General features: G+C 43.2%; 1 long non-coding RNA gene across 1 annotated transcript in view; it reads right to left on the minus strand.

The window, feature by feature from the left end:
* The window catches only part of LOC142057178 (uncharacterized), a 114234-nt gene that overhangs the window by 86606 nt on the left and 7555 nt on the right, over positions 1-20073 (minus strand). Inside the window, exons 2-5 of the long non-coding RNA XR_012660566.1 lie at positions 8439-8577; positions 6723-6888; positions 4151-4321; positions 2087-2197 (exon numbers count right to left, since the gene is read on the minus strand). This is a non-coding gene — a long non-coding RNA (uncharacterized LOC142057178). The remainder of the gene's footprint in view (positions 1-2086; positions 2198-4150; positions 4322-6722; positions 6889-8438; positions 8578-20073) is intronic.

Consider the following 20073-nt stretch of genomic DNA (forward strand, 5'->3'; position numbering starts at 1 on the left):
CTAAGAACTGTTTTTTGGAAACTTGCTTATGGCATCTACACACTATCAGCCGTGTTTCTTGCATCACACTCTCAAATTCAGCTGTTTAAACTCCAGCCAAACTGCACTTTCTGGAGCTCATTCCAAGAGTTTCCAACCAGTGAAGAATTTAAGCTCAGTGTGGAAGATCCTTGGATAAACAAAAAGGTCACATCACTGGTGGTTTTTTGCTTTCTTGCCATTGTAATTAAAAGCAGCATTAAAGCTCTCCCATATTCAGAAATTTTTGCTCTCCACATGTTTTTTTTTTGTGCTTCGGGCACAGATCACTGTAACTGACAGCCTGACCGGGGCCGGGTGCTGGTCTCAGAATACCTTTCATATCTTGTCTCTCATTAAACCCCAAATTTGGGAACTTGCCTGGATTGCCAGTCCTCCTTGTATTCAGCTTTAGATAATAAACTGCATAAACACAGTGAATCAGCATGACTGGATCACTACATCCCCCAGGATTACAGCAGCTGCTCTAAGCTCCACCAAGAGAAGAGAAGACCTCAGCTCTGGTCTATGAGATGCATTAGCTCCCTGTACTTGTAGAGCAGGGAAGGGGTTGAGTCACTGCCCTGGAGGTATTTAAAAGACGTGTAGATGTGGTGCTGGGGACCTGGTTTAGCGGTGGAGTTGGCAGTACCAAGTTAATGGTTGGACTCGATGATCTTTTCCAACCTAAATGATTCTGTGATTCTAAATGGGGTCTCCAGATAGAATATTTTATATCCCCCAAAGATTCCCCCTGGCGGGAGTGCTTGGTGATGGACCAGGTGGAGGAGAACCACTGTGCACTCATCCCCGCCGGTCCTGGCTACCACACAGGGATCCGGTGAGCCCCAGTTCTTTGGCTTTGGTCTCACACACCTGTGTATCTATACAGTGCGCAAGTCCTACCTAATAAAACTGGCACCTGACAACATTTTAATTAATTTCCTTGCTCATAAAGCTGACAGCGTGGCTGATGTGAACTCGCAGTATGGCCCTAAATGTGTATTCATATTAGAGTGCGGGTGACAACTGATGATGAATAACCAGCAAGAGCAGAGGAAGGCATAGCCCGTGGTGCACCAGTTGCTCTGGCTGCGTCTTCTGACCACTTTGACGTGAAAACTAGCCAAGTGACAAGAAACCCATCCCCAAGATCACAATTGTCCTTGAAGATGTGAATTGCTGTCACTGGTTTAAATTAGGACATAATTCACTGACAAATGATGCACAGTAATGAACGTTATGAACCACAGCACCGCTCTTCAGACAGCTCAGCTGCTCCAGATGTGAACTGTTAAACACAGGCAATGGAGAATCTGGTTTATTCCTTAGATAATCTTCAAATAAAGCCCAGGTTTGACTCAGAGTGCTCTCACTTTGTAGCATAGGTTCCTAATTTGCAGATAAACCACTTTCAGGGGGGTATTCAATAGCACACAGATTATCTCTACGTTTGTACCTATAATCATTTGCAGTTCTGACTGAATCACCAACAGGTTTAGTAACAGAGTGAGCAAAAAATGTCCAGGCCATACATTGCAATAAGGGAGATGACAGGGTGCTATTCATCTACCTTCTCTCGTGAATACCACACAGAGGGTCTTTCTAACAGCTTGGAAGAAGATGAAAGCAAAAAATATGAAAGGGGGGAAGGGAAAAGAAATCTCTCCATGAAAAATGTTTTGTAAGAAAGTGATGGGCTGAATTCTTCTGCCAGGCCCCTGCATCCAAATCCTTACTCACCGGTGTACACTGAGCTACTCTGCAAGGAAGAATGGCAAAACCAGAGAAACATGGACCCAAGCCTACGGAAATAAATATTACTCAGCGATTTGAGCCCAGCTCTCCCAGAATCCATCACCTCCAGGATGCAAGTTGCTTTTTACAAGTCAAAGCAGAAAAAACAATCCCAACAAGGAAAGACAGACACCCCGTCATGTCTGGGACATGACAATTCCTGCATTTCCATCTACCACAAGTCATGCCGAGTGAAGATTCAGGAATCTCCACCCTGGCCCTCCTAACCACTGCCATAAAGGGTCTTCCCGTTGCTGCCAGTTGTTCTTACAGGGGGTCTGTGGTCTGGTCCAAGGGGCATACTCCAAGTTCTCAGTCCAGCTCCAAAGCTCTGCAGACGCAGTCCTCAGGCACCAGGAGCCCAAGAGGCAACAGAAGGCACCTGAGAAGTTTTGAAACGTAATCAACTTTATGCCTTATGTAATCATAATGAGAGTTACATTTTATTTGTTAGAGAACAAGTCTATGAAGAACTTCAAAATCCATTCTTATTTAAAAATTACTCATTTCCACCACAAATTCTGTTTAAATTCTGAGACACCCGAAACCCAGCAAGTAATTTTCACTGAGCTATCTAGGTGTGAAAAAAACCATCAGCAGCATTTTCCCCAGGGAAGTCCTTACTTTTCATATCAAAAAGCCTGTTGCAGTATGCTGCCAACATCTAGTTAAGAAGGGCCACTTCCCTCTACCTTCATCGATGTTTAAGACACCATTTTAATATCAGCAAGGTTATTAGATTAGGCAGCACGAGAGGCGCAGGAGATGCCCACAGTGATGGGAGAATGATCCTCATCTCAGAATAACTCACTACAATTGTTAAAGGGTTTTTTTAGCTAAAAAAACCACGGAAAGATAAAATTCAGCAATGCTTAGATAAGATCAAAGCTCTGCTTTTACTAATGGTTAGCCATTTCTTTTAAAGAAACTGCAGTTTAGCTGGACAGCACATCAAACTTCACCACGAGTCTCGTCACTTCTCTCATTTCCTGCTTTTAGTTTTCTCCTGTTACTTAACAAATATTTTTTATGTGTTATTATATAACTGAATATACTGATGGTGTTTTACTTGTAGCTTTTAAATTTCTTTTTGTTTAGTTTCTACTGAAGAAATTCCATGAAGATTAATGGCAAACTCTGTAAGAATTACATTTTAGCGCCATTATAACTGAGATAGGTAAAATTAAAAGGCACCGATGTAGGTTTCTTTTGTCAAAGCCTGTAGCCAAGCCTGATTACAAAGTTCCTCAACAATAAATCTCCACTGTTTCCTCCTGATACTTACAGCAACAGGAACAGGGAATAAGTGAGAAAATCTGGTTATTATTGTGTTACTTTATGTTATTTTTTTATGCGAAGTAAAGGAATAAACAACTGCTGATGGTGAGCTCTCCTGTGAACGGTTTTTCCTGGGGATAAGTGATTTGGTTTGCTCTAATCATTTGATATTGTTACAGTGAATTATGGAGGCATTAAGATGTACATCATCTACCTGTGCAGTGAGACTTATTTTGGATCCTTTATGTTCTCCATGGCCCAAAAACTTGCTGTACGTACTAGACAAGTCCTAGGGCTGTTAACGGAACCCTTTTGGAACTGTTTTTAAGATGCAAGTATTGTGCATGAGCAGCAGCCACGCAATTAAAAACAACTGCAGTCCTACTTAGCAAACTGTGTGAGGTATATTTAAGGTGCTTAGTAGAGTATCACGGGCAACACCCTCATGCCGTTTAAATCAACGGCACAATTCCCAGACATGTCAACATCTGTAACACTTTTTTCTATTCCAAGTAATTTCTTAGATTAATTTTTTGGAAAAAAAACCAATAAATCTCCGGTGGGTTAGGCTGGAGCTGCTATCAGTAAAGTTGTTGTACACCATGAGGGATCAATCCTGACCAAGCTCAGAGTCATTTCCTCAGAGTACATTTGGGCTCCTGTGTTAGACGGAGCCATCCAAGCTAGATATTAATGTTCCCTCATACAGCCAGTCTATTAAGACAGAGCCTAATTATCTCGCACGGATGTCCTGCTGTCACACTTTGCCTTTTGGCAGTGCCACCTCGATAGTATAACTCTATTCCTGGTATGTTTTGGGGAGATACACTAAGCGTAATGCCTGTGTTATCAGCTGAGCCTACACTGTGATGCTATGGCTTGAAATGGGTGTAAACACAATGCAAATATTAAAGACGTTCCTTGGCACTTCACTGGGGGAAATAAGGACTGGCACAAGCGCTGCTGTGTCCTTCAGCAGCTCCCCTGCCCGCAGCTGCTTCTTCTCACCTCTGCCCTCCCTCAGTCTGCTTGAATTATTTTTGCTTTCTATACTTACCCCTTGTCCTCCTCCGCTCTGTGAGATCAGGACGGCATCTTTTCCTCAGTTGTGAGTGATGAGATCCCAGCTGCGCATATTTGGGATTGGTATCCGAATGGAGCAAGATCTGCTTGGACTATACCTCCAGCAATTGAGCACACCCAGCCCCGTCTGCCACCTGTGCCAGCCCTAGAGGTGTGAGAGAAATGATAATCGTTATTCTCCGCAATAAGTATTTTTTATTTAACAATGATATTCAATATTCCATTTGATACAGTAGCGTAAGCAAAAACCAGAACTTATGTTCTCTTTAAAAATCAGAGAATACATCTACCATCACACATGTACCGTCTCGGCAGCTTAGCAAACCAAGAATGTTTCTCGAGCACAAAAGCACTGAGCACTGAGAAAGCCTTGTCAAACACAGTTTGAGGCATTTTGGATGCCTCATTTTCATCAGAAGTTAACCCTGCAGCTAACTGAGGGATCATAACTCAACTTTTTGATTATTCTCTGTAGGACTTAACAACCCCGAGAACATGCACTTCCATCATTTTGATGACACTGAGCCTTTTAATCAAGCATCACAGTTTGCAAGACTGCAGTGTTAGTTATCTGTTATAAATAGTTCGTTGCCAAAAAGTATCAGATCGTTTCTGCAATATTTGCGTTAAGGAGACTTAATGAAATGAACATCCTGGCATTAGGAGGGGGGTTATTTCAAACAGGGGGCTCTTCAGAATGTTCAAGGCACTGTAAACTGTGGGATACACTATTTAAATACATATAATCCTTACATCCTGTGTGCTGCAATGTGTACGGTGCTAATGAACCCAGAGGATCTCTTGATTTTCCTGCTCTATTGTCATTTCTTAATTCTGGAGTCGCCCCGTGGGAGCCCCTAACTCAGCCCCCCCCTCACGCTGCGTCCCTGCCCCAGAGGCTGAGAGAGCAGATCAGCACACTACTAGTCATCTGAGAGCAGAAAGCTCCCCGCTCTGAAGACAGATAATCTCGGACCTAGACGCACTTAGCAAAGAGAGGGATTTTTGTGGCAATGAGCAACAAATGTGGAAAAAACTGCTGCCAAGATCCCAGCGATCCCCCTGCCCTCTCTGCTTTCAAAAAAAAATAAAAAATAAAAAAAAAAAAAAAGAGGAAAATGTCTTTGAAAATGCCCCATTAGCTCCGTTCTGGGGGATGACAGCTCAGCTCTGCGCTCGCCAGCCTTCCCCGCCGGCCAGGGCGGCCCCTCGGCCGAGTGAGATCAGGCTCAGCAACACCGGGGTCAGACCCGGCGGGCTGTACGAGGCGGGAAGGCGACGGCGTGGCAGCCGCGGGGGCACTGATGCGCGGAGGAGGGAACGAGGGCATGGGTTTCGTGGCAACCCGTTCTGTCAGATCACTTGGATCTTTTTCGGGGTTTTTAGCTCGATTCACAGGTATAGCAATTGCGACAATAACGCCTGTGCAGCTCAGTAGGCAAGACACAGCCTTTTTTGAAACGATTGAGAGAAATGACCGTTAATATTGGTACGTGCTGTTGACTTCACTTCATATATTTCACACACAGCTCATATATTTTGAAAACAGGCCAGTGCTTTATCACTCGAGTAGATGTACTGGATTCTGGTACACATCTTATGAAATTCTGCTTAGGAAATAACACTGACCAGGTGCCAAAAGATGTAAAAGATGAGTATCAGAATAAAAAAAGGCCGATCTGCAAGATAACATATTCCTAAGTGTAAATCACGAATATTAATCCAGCAAAAATGGCAGACTTCAGGGGGAACCATTATTAAAAAGGTGGCTATTAGTCCTTATTTATCTCCTTTTACATGATAAACACCCTTATTGTCTCCTGAGTCTACCTAATTGCAACTGGAAAATTGTTGCCATGGATGCCACTAAGGTATGCAGATTGCTAGCTTCTATATTTTTAATCTTTTTCAATGGTTCTCTGTATGATACCAGTGGAAGCGCTGCCGGAATTCAGGCAAAAATGAGCAGTTAGATGACAGATGAGACTCAGCCACTTTGCCACTGGACAAAAGCAGAACACAATCATTTTATATCACTTGCAAACCCTTTTGTAATACCTGAGCTGCTCAATCAGCAAACGGTGCTCTTGGAAAGGGAAAGGGAGCTTTGATGTGCAGGCGGGCACTGTGCATGCGAGGTGACCCACCCTCACCCCATGGCAGCGGCTGCCGGGATGGGGCAGCCCTCCCGTTTCACCGCGCTCTGGCACCGGCCCACAAATCTGGGCTAAGGAGCAGCAGGCAAGAGGTGGGACACACGCCAAAAGGCGTATTTAGCAAAATCACCACGGGTTCAGCTCTTGAACTGAAGCTCAGTGCTGGCAAGCTGTTGTTTGCGCTTTAAATGAAGCTGTCACTCCATCACTCTTCTAAGGTCTGTGTGTGCCGCTGCCCCCGGTAACTAACTGGCCAACAAACCAGTTGACAAGCTTAGCAAGAGTGACACTACTATATACAGTGAGACAGAGAAAGAAACAGAGAGAAAAGGGTGTTTTCATATTTTGCTTCCCCTCCTGCTTCTCATACTTCTCCCACGAACTGTTCACCTTTTAATATGCTGCACAGGCTGTCCCAAACTGAAGTTTTAAAAGAAATCCGATTATGGCCACAATAATCAGACACAGCACTCCCTCTCATTCCTCTTTTAGGTTTTCTTCTCTGTCAATCTCTATGTGCATCGGCGCACCAAGGGACGCAGGAGGCACAGCTTCACTGTAAAACAATGTTCTTAATCTCAGTTACAAAAATCCATTTCTGTTACTACATTCAGGACCAAAGAGAAACCACATAAAACATTTTTCTTAATCGCTTCCCAAGAAAACCGCTAGTCACCTTGGCAGCACCATACGCTTGATTCTTCCCCCCAGCCAGGCTCTTCCGAGCCCATCAGACCCATCAGGAGGGGCTGGGACACGCGCTCGGGCTGGGTTTTCTGTGTGAGCCAAGAGCCGTAAGAGCCACGGCATTTACCCGCTACTTCGCGAGCCTGTCGTGTCCATTAATGACACCGTATTTGTAGAGAGCTTTGAAGATACTATTATGTGAAGAGCAGCCTTTGGGAAATCATTTAATACCTATGTATAATTTCAACACAAAGTACTACTTAATGTTATTGTACAAGCATCGGTACTAGAATTTATTAAATGCCAATGGCACAGATAAATCGCTTTTATCACATTAAAAAATGGTAATATATTTAGATAAAAGCCCAGAACAATAGAAGTTTCTATTTATTTGTATCAAGAGCATAAAAGACTCAGCAAATTGCATTTCAACCACTGAGAGAGATAGTTTTTAAGTAATTTCAGATTAATAATAGAATTCTGTCTTAGCTGTCATTAAAAAGATAGGAAGGAAGTATTTTAGTAAGGCTTTGTTAACCTCTTTTTACTCATTATTTCAGTCTCTGTATTTGATAGAATAAATAAAAAATATAGAAAACGTGCGCCATTGCAGGCTGTGGTTGAAGGCACATGCTTCCTTTACCCAGCTTTCCCCACTACTGCCCCAAAAGTAAGTAAAACAGTATAAAAATGACTGCTGTAACACAGAGTCTGCCTCTAGGTCCTGATGTGACCCACTGGCAAAAGGCTATCTGATAATACACGCACATACGAACTTGGCCGAGCAGTCTATAGCTAATACAACAAAATTTGGCAATGGAATTTTATGTTGTAGTCTAGCAAGTCTAGCAAGGAAATGTAAAGACTAAAGCTCTCCGGGAAAAGGATTACATTTAAGCCGAGTCTCCCCTAGCCTCTATTTGCCCTCTTGCCCCAGCCACAGCAGCGCCCCCAGTAACCATGGGGCTTTCAGCCCCGGCACATCTGCGGCTGCTGCAGGGACCGCTCTCAGAGCGATGAACGGGAGGCACAGCACTCACAGCAACAGCAAGAAGAAAGACAACGTAACATATAAGCAATATCGTAAAAACAAAACCTAGTACTACCTTCTGTAACGCAAGGCTGAGCTGGGCAGTTACACTCTTGCAGTGCTGCCAATCCTGTTGCTGAGCAATGCCAAGGGTAGTTCCAGCGACACCAGCTGGTATCTCATGCCTTTTGGCTTCCCCCGTGTATATACACATCCCTAAGCATGGCATAGAAGGGAGTGCCAGGCTCATGACTAAAAGCTGGTCACGGGTGCAGCCAGTGGGTCTGCCCCGCTTGCACGGACCTGCGACACAGTGCCATTTATTTTCCAGCAAGAGCCGAAAGAGAGCAACAGGGCTTTACTGGTGCTTCTCACCTCCGGCCACCTACCTCGCCCCGTCGGCAGAAGGGTAAGATTTCTTTCAGTCCACCAGCACCGCTGCCTTCTCCTGTCAAGAGCTATGTTCTTGCTTTGTTCCGTAGATTTTGCACTAGATGCACTGGGTATTTTTGTAATGCGTTTTTATTGCTTTAAAAAAAAAAATAAAAAATCACAAGCATCTCTAAATAGAAATGCACAATATTTCACTGCTGACAAAGCAGGACAGCAAAGACCTATTTTGAATGGCTGCAAGAAAGAAATTCTCACCTAGTTTGCTGTGAACTTGCAGAGAGGTATTTTGACGAATAAATTAGCTAAAAGAGCATTCCTTGTTTTACCTGCAGCTTTTGAGGACAATTTGCTTGCTTTCACACGGCGCAGTCAATTACAAAAATGCAAATCAAAACAAGTAACAAGTTCAGTTTTAAAAAGAAAAAAAATCAGGTAACATTTATAAGTCCCACAAGCCCGAAATGAACAGTACATTACTGGTGACAGTCTATTTAAAGAAATCTTTTACTAGAAAGTCATTTGCTTTGCTTCCACGCTCGGTCCTTTGCACAGGCTCCGTTAGCAGACTGATTGCCAACGCACCAAGTCAGAAGTCTGTAGGCGAGCCGAGATCTCGACAGTTAAGCTTGCAGAGCCCGCAGTCCATATAAATCGCTGTACTGACTCAGTCCCTCTCAGAAAAACACAGGTGCCTGCTGCAGTAATGGCTACTGGGAGCCACGTTTTGGCAAGGCCCATGTTGCCGCTGGCTGGTGATGAAGGATGGCACTCATGAAGGCAGCTCTCCCCGGGCTCCAGGAAGGGTGGGGAAAATTGGCAACCCCACCTTAGAAGCCGAGGCCGCCCAGGGCCAGGGTCCCGCCACCTGCACAGGTGTTGCCAGCGGCGGGGCGCAACTCCTGCAGACACTCCACGTTTCTTAATGGTGGGGTTGATCAAGTTGTCTTGCTTTAGCGAGAAGCTACTGAAATGCCTTGCCAACCTTAGCTCCTCTTCCTAATCAGGTTTTGCTTTAAAATAGTGAGAGTAGCTGGAATAAAAATTTCTCTTATCTCTGTTATGAGATACATAAACCAACCCCTGAAGGACAACAGTGCTATGAAATGGCAATTTTTCCTCACGTAAAGCCAACACACACACTCATCTGGTGCCCTCAGTCCGAGCCATTCTCAAAATCAGAGGAGCCCCCGAACTCCAAGATGTATAGTTACAACTCTTACAATTTTGTAACATATATTAATATTTCACCAGTAAAGAAACGGTCCTCAGGTGTAAAGTTTGATCCCATTTCATGTATTCATGGCAGCCGTGGCTGGAATCTTGCATATAGAAATGCTGCAGCATCAACTGCTTTCCCAGTTGCTTTTCTTTTACTCCTTCCCAAAAAACCTCTTTCCCACGACCATTATAATCAGCGAGCAGAGACTCTGTAAGCAACATCCTTGAACATCATACCTTTATGATAACTGTTTTCCCTTTTCTGTCTCGTCTCCACCTTCTTTCTATGGTTTACTCCGCTTGGTTTTATTTTGCCTCCCGTAGGCCTTTCCCCGACTGCAGCACAGGCCAAGTGCCAGAAGGGGAGGAATGATGGGATCAAAAGCTCATTCTGGATTTCCAAAGCCACTCTTGCATCTACAGTATGTGTGAGCATCTGAATAATTCATTGCTTCGGATATTATAACACAGTTTTTGTAGGTCACGGTTTTCAGCGACAGACGTTTAGCATAGATCAACTGTTTTAAATTGCTACATCAAGTGAAATTTAATCCAAATCTGTGAATTACTTGGAAAAGCTAAAAATAAACTTTAAAAAAATCCCCAGTGGATGTTACGCATGCTCTAGGAAGTGCAGAGAACAATTTCACACCCTATGTAATAAAGAAATAGCGAATCATCTGCAAATGCTGAAGACGTTTCATACACATCCAGGGGGACGACGTTGTGTGGAACGACCAGGGCTGAAAGATCATATCTCAATCCACAAATAAGTAAAAAGGAAGCCAGAAGGGAGAACACCACCCGAGCATAATCGCATTACCTCTCGACACTCTTTCAGTGACACAGAGTTGGACCGTATTGACATTCTTTGCTTCTAGAAAGCTGGGTGGTGAGAGAAATCTTAAAGCTATAGAGAAAATCTGACTCTGCTCAGAGAGAAGGGTGCAAAGGTCCATGTCAGGGATGGGCTGTCTCTGCCAAACGCAGCCACAGACCACACAGCATCCTCCCGCTTGCACTGTAAAAGGGTCCATGCACTCTACTTGTGTACTTCAAGACAAGCAGATGGAAAAAACACCGTGCAGAGTACTATCCCCAGAGAGCGGGAATTGACCTCACATCGCTTGCTGGCTAGCCTCACGCACACGCGGAGGTTTGCCCCCATCCCTCGTGGGAACACTGCTCCCTTCCTCCCCATAGCAGCTCAGCTTTTCCCTGCTAAAATGGCAGGACTCTGCTCCACCAACAGTCCTGCTAAGTTTCCAAATGTATTTTATTTAATAGAAACATTTTCTGAAATAATTGAACCAGGCCCTGTAAAATCATATTGACTTTAAAATGTATTGAGTTCTGATTCTTCAAATTAGCAATAGTTAGGAGAGACTTGAAACGGGAGCAGCAGTTTGCTTTCCCACCCACAACATCGACAGCTGAAGGGGGAACAGGACAGACCTTGTTTGACTGCTTTGTATAACAAATATAAAAACTTGGCATAAGATTTCACAGACATTGCGTGTATTAATAAAAATGTATTTTTATACGGTTTTCATTTGAGCTGCCCGTCAGAAAATACCTGCTGCGATTATGGCTGCTTGTTATTCACATCTTTGAAGAAACCTTCTTTGCCGGACACATTTGCACAGTTACCCTGTAAAGCACAACGTATAACTCGGATGACAAGCTGAACACCAAAGTCTGCAGGGAGGCAGGGACTGTGCGTTAGGCAGGCAGGATCAATGACTGTACCACCTTTCTCAGTGGGATCTGGTGCAAGGGAGAGGTACCGCTACCTGACCACCAGCCTAATTCAAAGAAAGCTCAACTCTTCAGTGAGCTTGCACTTGATACAACTGTCATCCATGCCCAGGCACTATTACAAGACACTTAATAAGAGCAAAAAATCCAGCATACTCGTTTCATAGCATGGCGATTTACCCTCCCATGCAGCTGCATTTTAAATAAAGCTCCTTTTCCAGATCAGCCACCTCATTACACAGTGATACTAACCAAGTCCACTTCATCTGTGTACTTTTTATATTTCTTTCTTGAACCCTAAGAAAGTAGCATGTCATGAAGGGCAAACATGTAAGGGATTGGTCTGTGAGAGAGTCGGGCACTTTTGCCTAAAGCTGTCTCTGCCGGCCAAAACCTTGCAACTACTTGTCCTTTGAAGGAACCGTGCTTCACTGGACGGTGACAACAGGAGGCCAAAAGAGAACTGAAAGGCACAAAGGGAAGGTTCACACCTATTTCATGCAACACTAGAACGTAGGTGGTACAAGAGGGAAGTATAAATATAAGATATAGCGATCTCGCTTCCTTCTGAGCTTTTTACAAGACAAGGAAAAAGTCTGATTCTCAAGGAGTGTACATCCACACCTATTCTGCATGAAATACTCTGGAGAGCAGGACCTGGAGAGGTGCCCAGGCTCTGAACATCAGCAGGACACCAAACAGAGCTCTCTGCACCACATCCAACCGGCCAGTTGTGGACAAAAGCCTCCTCTGAGCTCAAATCAGCATCTCGGGCAAACACCACACTCGCTGCGTGGTCTGGGGCCTCAAATACAGGTTCTGAGAGTTACAGGCTTTACCTGAGCTCACGTTTAGTCTCTCGCTTACATGTGCAATAGGGCAAGACATACCAAAAGCAGCAAGTAAGGTGTTTGCATCGGTCATTGCAAACGTACAGTGCTTTGCAGGTCATCCCTCCCACATCCAAAACGGCTCAGAAGGGAACTTAAGGATCTTCTCACTAGAGGTTTAACACCAAATTGGGTGGACACTGGACGTTTTAGCTGCTGACAAGCAGCTCTGAGCAGTAACAATGAGTTGCCTTTACTGCCAGCTGCGGGCAAGTTAAGCAGTACATTATAACTCCAGCCTACCTGGATTTTAGCTGCTACACTCAGCTGAAAGGCTGCTCACAAGCTGGCGCCTGGCAATCACTCGTGCCAGTTAGTCCATCAGTAGCTGCATCAGACACAGCACACAGGAGAAAGCATTAAAACAGGCACAAAGTCTTCCAAACCCACCCACCTACCACACATATTGTATCACAGACATATTTATTATATTTTATAGAGCCATTTTAATTAAATTTAATTTCCAGTGTAACACAATTTAAGGAGACTGCTTTATGGGCATCAGCTGAAGAGAATTACATCCGACTTTCTATAACCAGGAACAACCACTACCTCAATTAGACCAGTGCTGTGTACACAGACCCCAATTCTGCCCTAGGCAGAGAACACAAGAATTATGACCTTGAATAATTCGAGACAAAATGGTTTTGAAACAAGGAAAGGTTCGCGTGGTTAAGGAATGCAGGGTGGAAATGCTGAGCTGTTCCACCGGCCAACAGCGTTTGAACAAGTATCTACAAACAGACCAACAATATTCTGCAACAATACAGGCCAGAAAATACAGGTTATTAACAAAGTATTTAGATCTATAGTATTTTCTGTGCAGTGCAGAGTGAGAAAACTCTGCATTTGTCGACAACTATATGTAGAGGGTCACGTAATGAAAATTCAGTTCCATATACATGTGCTTTCATACGGAAACAGGTTTCAGAGTACAGTCACCTACTTCGGCATTTGTCAAATTAAATATCAAGACTAAGTTCTTAAGAATATTGACATTGACATCAGATAAATTTACTTAGAAATTAATGTTTCTTCACAATTTCAGCTATAACATACAACCAGTTTATATTTATCCAAAATAGATTATTTTTTTCAGATAGATTATATTAAGCAAAATAAGTGAGATAAACGAAATTCCATCATCTATCACTGCACCATGTACAACTGGCAGACTCGATCTTCTTCAAAGCATGTGAAAAGTACTGCAGAAAAGGTAAGCAGTTTTATATACTTTGCAAAGGCAAAAAAACCCTGTCATAGTTACTTCTGCAGCTCTTCAGTGTGTACACCTGCCAACAAATTCTAAAACACATGAATATATATAGATGATTTAAGTGTGTAAGAACAGAGCAGCATTGTTAGCCTTTGTCTCCTTGTCAAAATCTTACATTCTCAGTGCAAATATTTTTGCATATTCAATAACGGCTGCACATAGCTGCGTTCCTTGCAGGTAAATAGAACATCAAGTAGTTTACGCACAAGACTGAGATCGCTTATAAAAACACAGGAAAGGGTAACTTTTAAAAGCACATAAATTATATTTTCTCTGAATCCAATAAAAGTGCTTAAATTACTTCTTCCCTGCAGTGTTAAGAAAAAAAGCCCCAGCCCCCCAGCTCTGTACAAGTATCAGACAGCCCAAGTACTTGACTATATGAACTAAAAATTGCTGATTGTTATCAGGTATAATTTTAACAGCAAGAGCAGCAGAAAAAAAGTTCCTGGACTTCATTAACATCTTGAATAGCAAATTAGTTTTGTCTCCTTTTACCTGCATACCTACAGCACAGCTAGAAGCACAGACAAAAATACTACCAAAAAAATCAGAAAATATCTTACAGGTTTGAAACATTGTCTGCTTTTCTGGAAGAGAAATAGTCATATTTTGTACATAAGCATACATCCCCTTTCCTCTTTTCTTACACATAACACCCACTAAGTCTAAGGATTCATCAATAGATCTGAAACAGAGGGAACAGCAAACTATTCTAAGACCCGAACCATCATTCTCTGCAGTGTTATTGAAGATGTCAAACTCCATCACTAGGCTTGAGATGCACCTTCAAGGAAGCGTTAGCAAACATCATCGAGCCACAGCACCGGCCACCATCAGACCACAAGAGCAGCCACCACGCCATTTGGGGTTGCCACAGCACAAAGGGTCCGGAAAGAATATCCTGTTGGTCCCTGCAGAAGGAAATCAAACAAATTCACTCCAAGGCTTTACCCATGGCGGAATCCCTTCTTTAGTCTCTAGAAGCAGGACTATTTTAACAGGTAAAGCCATGAGTGAGCAAACCACTCTGTATAGTTCCTATAAGCGTACGTGATACAAGGTGCTCTTCTGATACACATATATATGCATAACAGAGGGCAAACTCAGATATTTTCCAATGGTGGGGCATTCATAACATTCCCCATGTGAATTTTTTGTCCTGTGATAAGAGCTGAGCTCAACCAACAGCTTTGCCTTCGAGCTGGGGAAAAATATTGCCTTTTCTGCCAAACCCCTGTCTTTGCAAGCTCTACCCTTCCAGTTTCACCAAAGCAGCCTAGCGGGCTTCAAAGGTCTTTTCTGGGGTGGTGATGGGAAACAGAACAGAGGAGAAGCAGCAGACAGCAAATGCCCTTGTCTCACAAGCCCCATTTTATCAGAAACGAAGCGAGGACAACCATCATCTGAAGGCTTTGCAGGATTAAGAGTTTGGAAATCAGTTCGGTTGCTCCAGCTGACAGGGAATTGTGGGCTGCAGCTGCCCAAGCATGATCGCTGCCCACGGTGCAGCCAAGCAGAGGAGTACAAAAGGCCGAATGGGCACGGAGACACTTTGGAAAGCAAACATATTGGATTATTGTTTTAAAGCATCCCATAGCAGCAGTAGAAGAAGAAATTTTTATCCAAACAGAAAAACATTCTCAGATTTCTACACCGTGCCCTAAATTTCAGCTCCTGATTGGCAGATGCTTATGTTTCCACTGGAGCTACTGTGTGGTGTAGCAAACAAATTTAAAATAAAATTTGTCCAAAAAAGCACAAAAGAATAGAATCTTGCATCAAAACCTGATCAGTACATTGACAGGAACAAACCTTAATTAAATTCTCCTTCCACCATCTTCCAGGCAGCTGTAGGACCCGTATTGAAGCAGACAATTTGCAATCATTTCAGCTTTCCAATTTCAAGACTACATCGCCAAAAGTCATTAGAGGCAATCTTTATATAACACGGTCAGGATCCAATCTTCCATGCGATCGTATGCCACAACTTCAGATGAATTTTAGATGTTTATTTATAACATATTATCTTCGAGGTCCTGCAGAGTACTTGCTCTCTCCGCTCCCTCCCAGCCTGCGGCAGAAACAATAGCTCTGATACGCAATCAGCGCTGCTCACACCCATCGGGGCCCTGACGGTGCTGTGCGATGATGACAATAATTCAGAAGCAATCTTCGCATAAGACACATTCAAGCTGCAAACTCTTCGCTGTGGGATTCAGGGAGAAGTTCTGGTCGGGAGAACTTTTTGCATTTAAAAAAAAGCGCAGCAGTGCAAAAGCGGGAGTCGTAAAACCAGAACTCAATTAAGGACAACAATATTGAAAAGACTGTCTGACTCTACGAGTGCCTGAGCACACACATCACTATCAGGTCGCTGCTACGGCTGCTGGCAGCTTCGCTCTGGTCTAAAGCAGCTATTTTAATGCTCTGATATACTAGGGGAAAAAAAAAAAATCATTGCTGGCCTGGACTGGGCAGTCCCCAGGGACACCCTCCTTACTCAGAAATGGATTCAAGGGGTGTCCAGGAACACAACCGATGGTACGATTGCTTTCTGAAGATTTGCAACAACTCTCTGAAATTGAGATCGCTGAAGAAGCGAGAGGGCAACAATGAAAATGGACAGCATCGCTGCAGACCTTAGGCCCAGCTCAATACAGTAGACACCTCCAGAATTATAATACAACATATTTCATTTACATTTCGCACAAAATCCTAGGGGTTTTTTTTGTACTCAACACCTTTAAATATACTTAACTCCATAAGAAAATGCTTCATTATGTTTCTTACTGATGACAACAGTATTTGATTTGTCAGGTTTGCCCATTGCAGAATCAGCCGGTCTCCAGGAAATCCCTCTCCCTGAGTCACCCTCAAACACTTCTCCAAGCCCAGATTTTGGATGGGGTGACAACCCATGGGTTTCTGCTCCCCATGAAAATGCACAGCCAGCAGAAAGTCCTGGTTGTAGGACGAGCTGCTCTGCTCTCTAACGCCGCGCGGGCTGTGGGCCCACCTGGCGCGAAGGGGCGTACCAGCAGGAAAATGTGAAAATTTGACTAAAATTTTTAATTTTTAATTGTTGACATCATTAAAAGAGTTGCCTCTAACAGACTTTTCCGTTGTGCATTAGGAAGAACAGTAAAGCTGCTGAACGGTGCCAAAAACAAGCAGGTGTGCAGATAACGTTTGGTACTGTCAAAGTGATTTCATTTTCCATTACGCACCACACAGATTGCAAGAACACTTCAACACGATGGAAAAATAAGCAAAACCACTTGACAACAATGCAGGCTGAAATTTTCTCTTTATGGAAAGGCCTCCATAGCAAGGGGCAGGGGTAGCCAATATTTAAGTCATAGTCAAATGAAACACTGGAAAAAGTTGGTAATTTTAAAAGCCACTTTAAGCTGAACAGAAACATGGCAGGATGACCAACCGGGATGTGCTGGCTTCTTTCAAATGGATTACTGAAAAAGGCATTTGCAATTTCCCCATTATTTAGGGTGATTAAAAAAGTTTTTTGAGGGGCTGTGGAGAACATCACTTCAGAGATGGCGTTCCTAACACCTGAGGGCCAGGGCTCTTCCTGATGCCCTTCCCAGGCGTGGGACATGGTCAGAGAAAGAATCCGCTTTCCCCATGTGCCTACATCTCTGCCCAGGTTCACCTTATTTCTCATGTTCAACAACAGATTAACATATTATTTTGATTATTTTGTTCCTCCTGTACTATTGTTTGCAGGATTAAATAGCAGATTAGAAAACACCCACCATTAAATACAGTGGCTTCTGGCAAACATTTAGTCATCTGTAGTCTCAGGGACGTCTTTTCCCCAAAGGTAAGCCTGGACCTTTCCTTAAAACGGACTCGAACAGGACTCGCTGCAAAGCAACACCAGCAGATTTAGATAAAGCAATCCAAGCAGACCCTCCTGCTAGGTGATATTCCATTTTTGAAACGCCGACGCTCCGACTTTACATCTTCAGTGGATTCACTGAACTTCTGTAAAAGACTCTGCAACCACCAAAGACATCACATTGACTGTCACGGTAAAACCCAGCTCTAGGGAATGAATAGAACTAACAATAAGATTAAGCTCATTTTTATGCAACGGCATTACGGATGGTAAAGCCTACTTTCCATCACCCATTAGACCAAAATTTAACTATTTCATAATATCTTTGATTCTCTTACACCGATAATACCCATTGCGTGTTTAGCCATGGAAGTTCAGGCCAGGACCATCAGGAAGAAGGAGGTACATTTTCACCAGAAGCCTGATGAACAACACTATTCTGTGTGGCGAAGCTCCATTTACCCTGATTTTCAAGCTTAAATTCACAGAAAACCATTACCTGCAGAGACCACTTCCTGGATCACAACAGCCTGATTCCTTTCTCATTGCATTAAGAGGTTTCCCTAAGAAATAAACTCCAGAAGTGAAATAAGGTACATGAGACACTGTACATTTGGGGGGGGGGGGGGGGGGGGGGGGAAGAGCATTCAGGAAGATTATCAAAGAATTAATTTGCCTTCCTGAAGGGCAGAACACACTCAGGTACGGAGCAAGCTGCATTTCCACAACTGTTTCCAGATATAGCCTTTTAGGGTTTTTGTTCTGACTTTTCCATCCTACTTGACATTAACTTGAAAGGCTGTCATTGTTTTTTTCTCAACCAAGAAACCCTTCCTGCTGATCAGTGCCCTGAAGTGAAAGAAACCACCTTCAGAAACAGGGAGAATGCCCAGGCATTATAAGATTTCTCTTCCTCCCGCTAACGTTGTTTGTGAATTAAATGTAGCTCTATTGCCCTTTAAGCTTTATCCCCATGCTTTTATCTTTAGCTTCATTAGTCTCTTTAGAACACATTCCAGGCAGGCTTCAAAGCTTTCCCATGTAGAAAATAAAATTTTCAGATAACCTGGACTGCTATTTTATTCTAATTTTTCTCACACACTGCCTTTCCCCCCCCCCCCCCCCTTTTATTTCCTGTATCTAAAGACTTCAAAGGTTCATAACTGTTCGTTGAGAAGGCTGGATGCTATTAAGCAGATGTCATTACTCTCAGTTTTTTTAACATTTCTTCTGAGAGCTTTTTTTTTTCCCCCAACTTTAATCCTCTCTTATGACTTCAGGATTTGTTTTCAACCAATAGTCCAGAGTACATTTTTATTTCTAGCACTTGCTAGTAATGAAATACGGATTATTTGTCTTAAATCCATGAATTCATCAGCTATACAGCAGTAGGATCAAGCAACAAGCAGTACTGATCTATGTTTCATTGCATGATTTTTATGAAACAAACAAGCATATGAACACAATAAAGTGGGATACGCAATTATTGAGCATAAAATCCCTTATTAGCTTTATCAAAATCAGTACAAGTCACTTGCACCTAATTTTAACATGGGTTCCACTAAAAAGCAAATCAGGTGGAAAAAGTCCAACATTTACCACACGAGACCTGCAGACACACAAATTATCCACCTCGGAGTGAGAATTCCCCTGGGCGTAACACACGCGCACAGAGCCGCAGGCTGCCCAAGGTGCATATCAATCTTTTTTTAATTGTCACATACTTCTGCCTTGCACTTTGCCTCACCTTTGCTACAACTGCCTCGCATCTGTCAGTCGGCACTGGGTTTGGATGCACCTGACACATAAGTTCTTACCTTCTTGAGCTGACAGGGAAGTAGGGATTCAACTAGTTTCCCCAGAACCTGAATTTTCCAGGCTCCCAAATTCCCCACAAGGATCTCGGGAAACGGACACCTCCAGGACCAAGATCCTGGAAGGGCGTTTCAGACCCCCAAAGACGACACCTCATGTCCAGATGCAGTCCCGTTCTGTTTCTTCTGAAAACTACCGCATGAAGCGCTCCTAGAAGTAACACTGCATTCATTGTCAGCTTCAGACATTTTCAGGAAAAGAAGTTAAGCCGTACTTTCGTTACTTTTCCCTACATGGGACTGATGCGAATCCGGCCTGCTCTCGGGCTGACGCTTTCCATGATGGCAGTGCAAGTGGCAGCAGAACACAATCATGATAACACGCCATGATAATGTAGTACCCAGCATATAATACAATCCCACGGTTTCTAAAGAAAAATACACTACTGGAAAATTTTAATACATATTTCATGGACTAAAGAGTGAAAAATAAGGAACATTATACAGAGGAAGAAATAAGCTGCAAAGAATATGTATGGAACGGGGGAAAGATCCCTATGGCTCTTGACAAAAGAGACTGAGGTTATGTGCTGAATATATCTAACCAGAATATTTCCGATATCCCTGGGACTCCTTGCAAGGAAAAAAAAACAACACCAAAACCATCCTTATCACAACATCAAAACTGTATTTAAAAAAAAAACAAACAACAAATCAATTTAATTCTTGAATAACTTATGAAGCTCTAATGGGAAAAAAATCCTACCGTATAACTTAAAGCACATCTGTTGTGAAATAATCAGACACGCCAGC

Source organism: Phalacrocorax aristotelis, chromosome 5 (genome assembly GCF_949628215.1).
Source record: "Phalacrocorax aristotelis chromosome 5, bGulAri2.1, whole genome shotgun sequence".
NCBI lineage: Eukaryota > Metazoa > Chordata > Aves > Suliformes > Phalacrocoracidae > Phalacrocorax > Phalacrocorax aristotelis.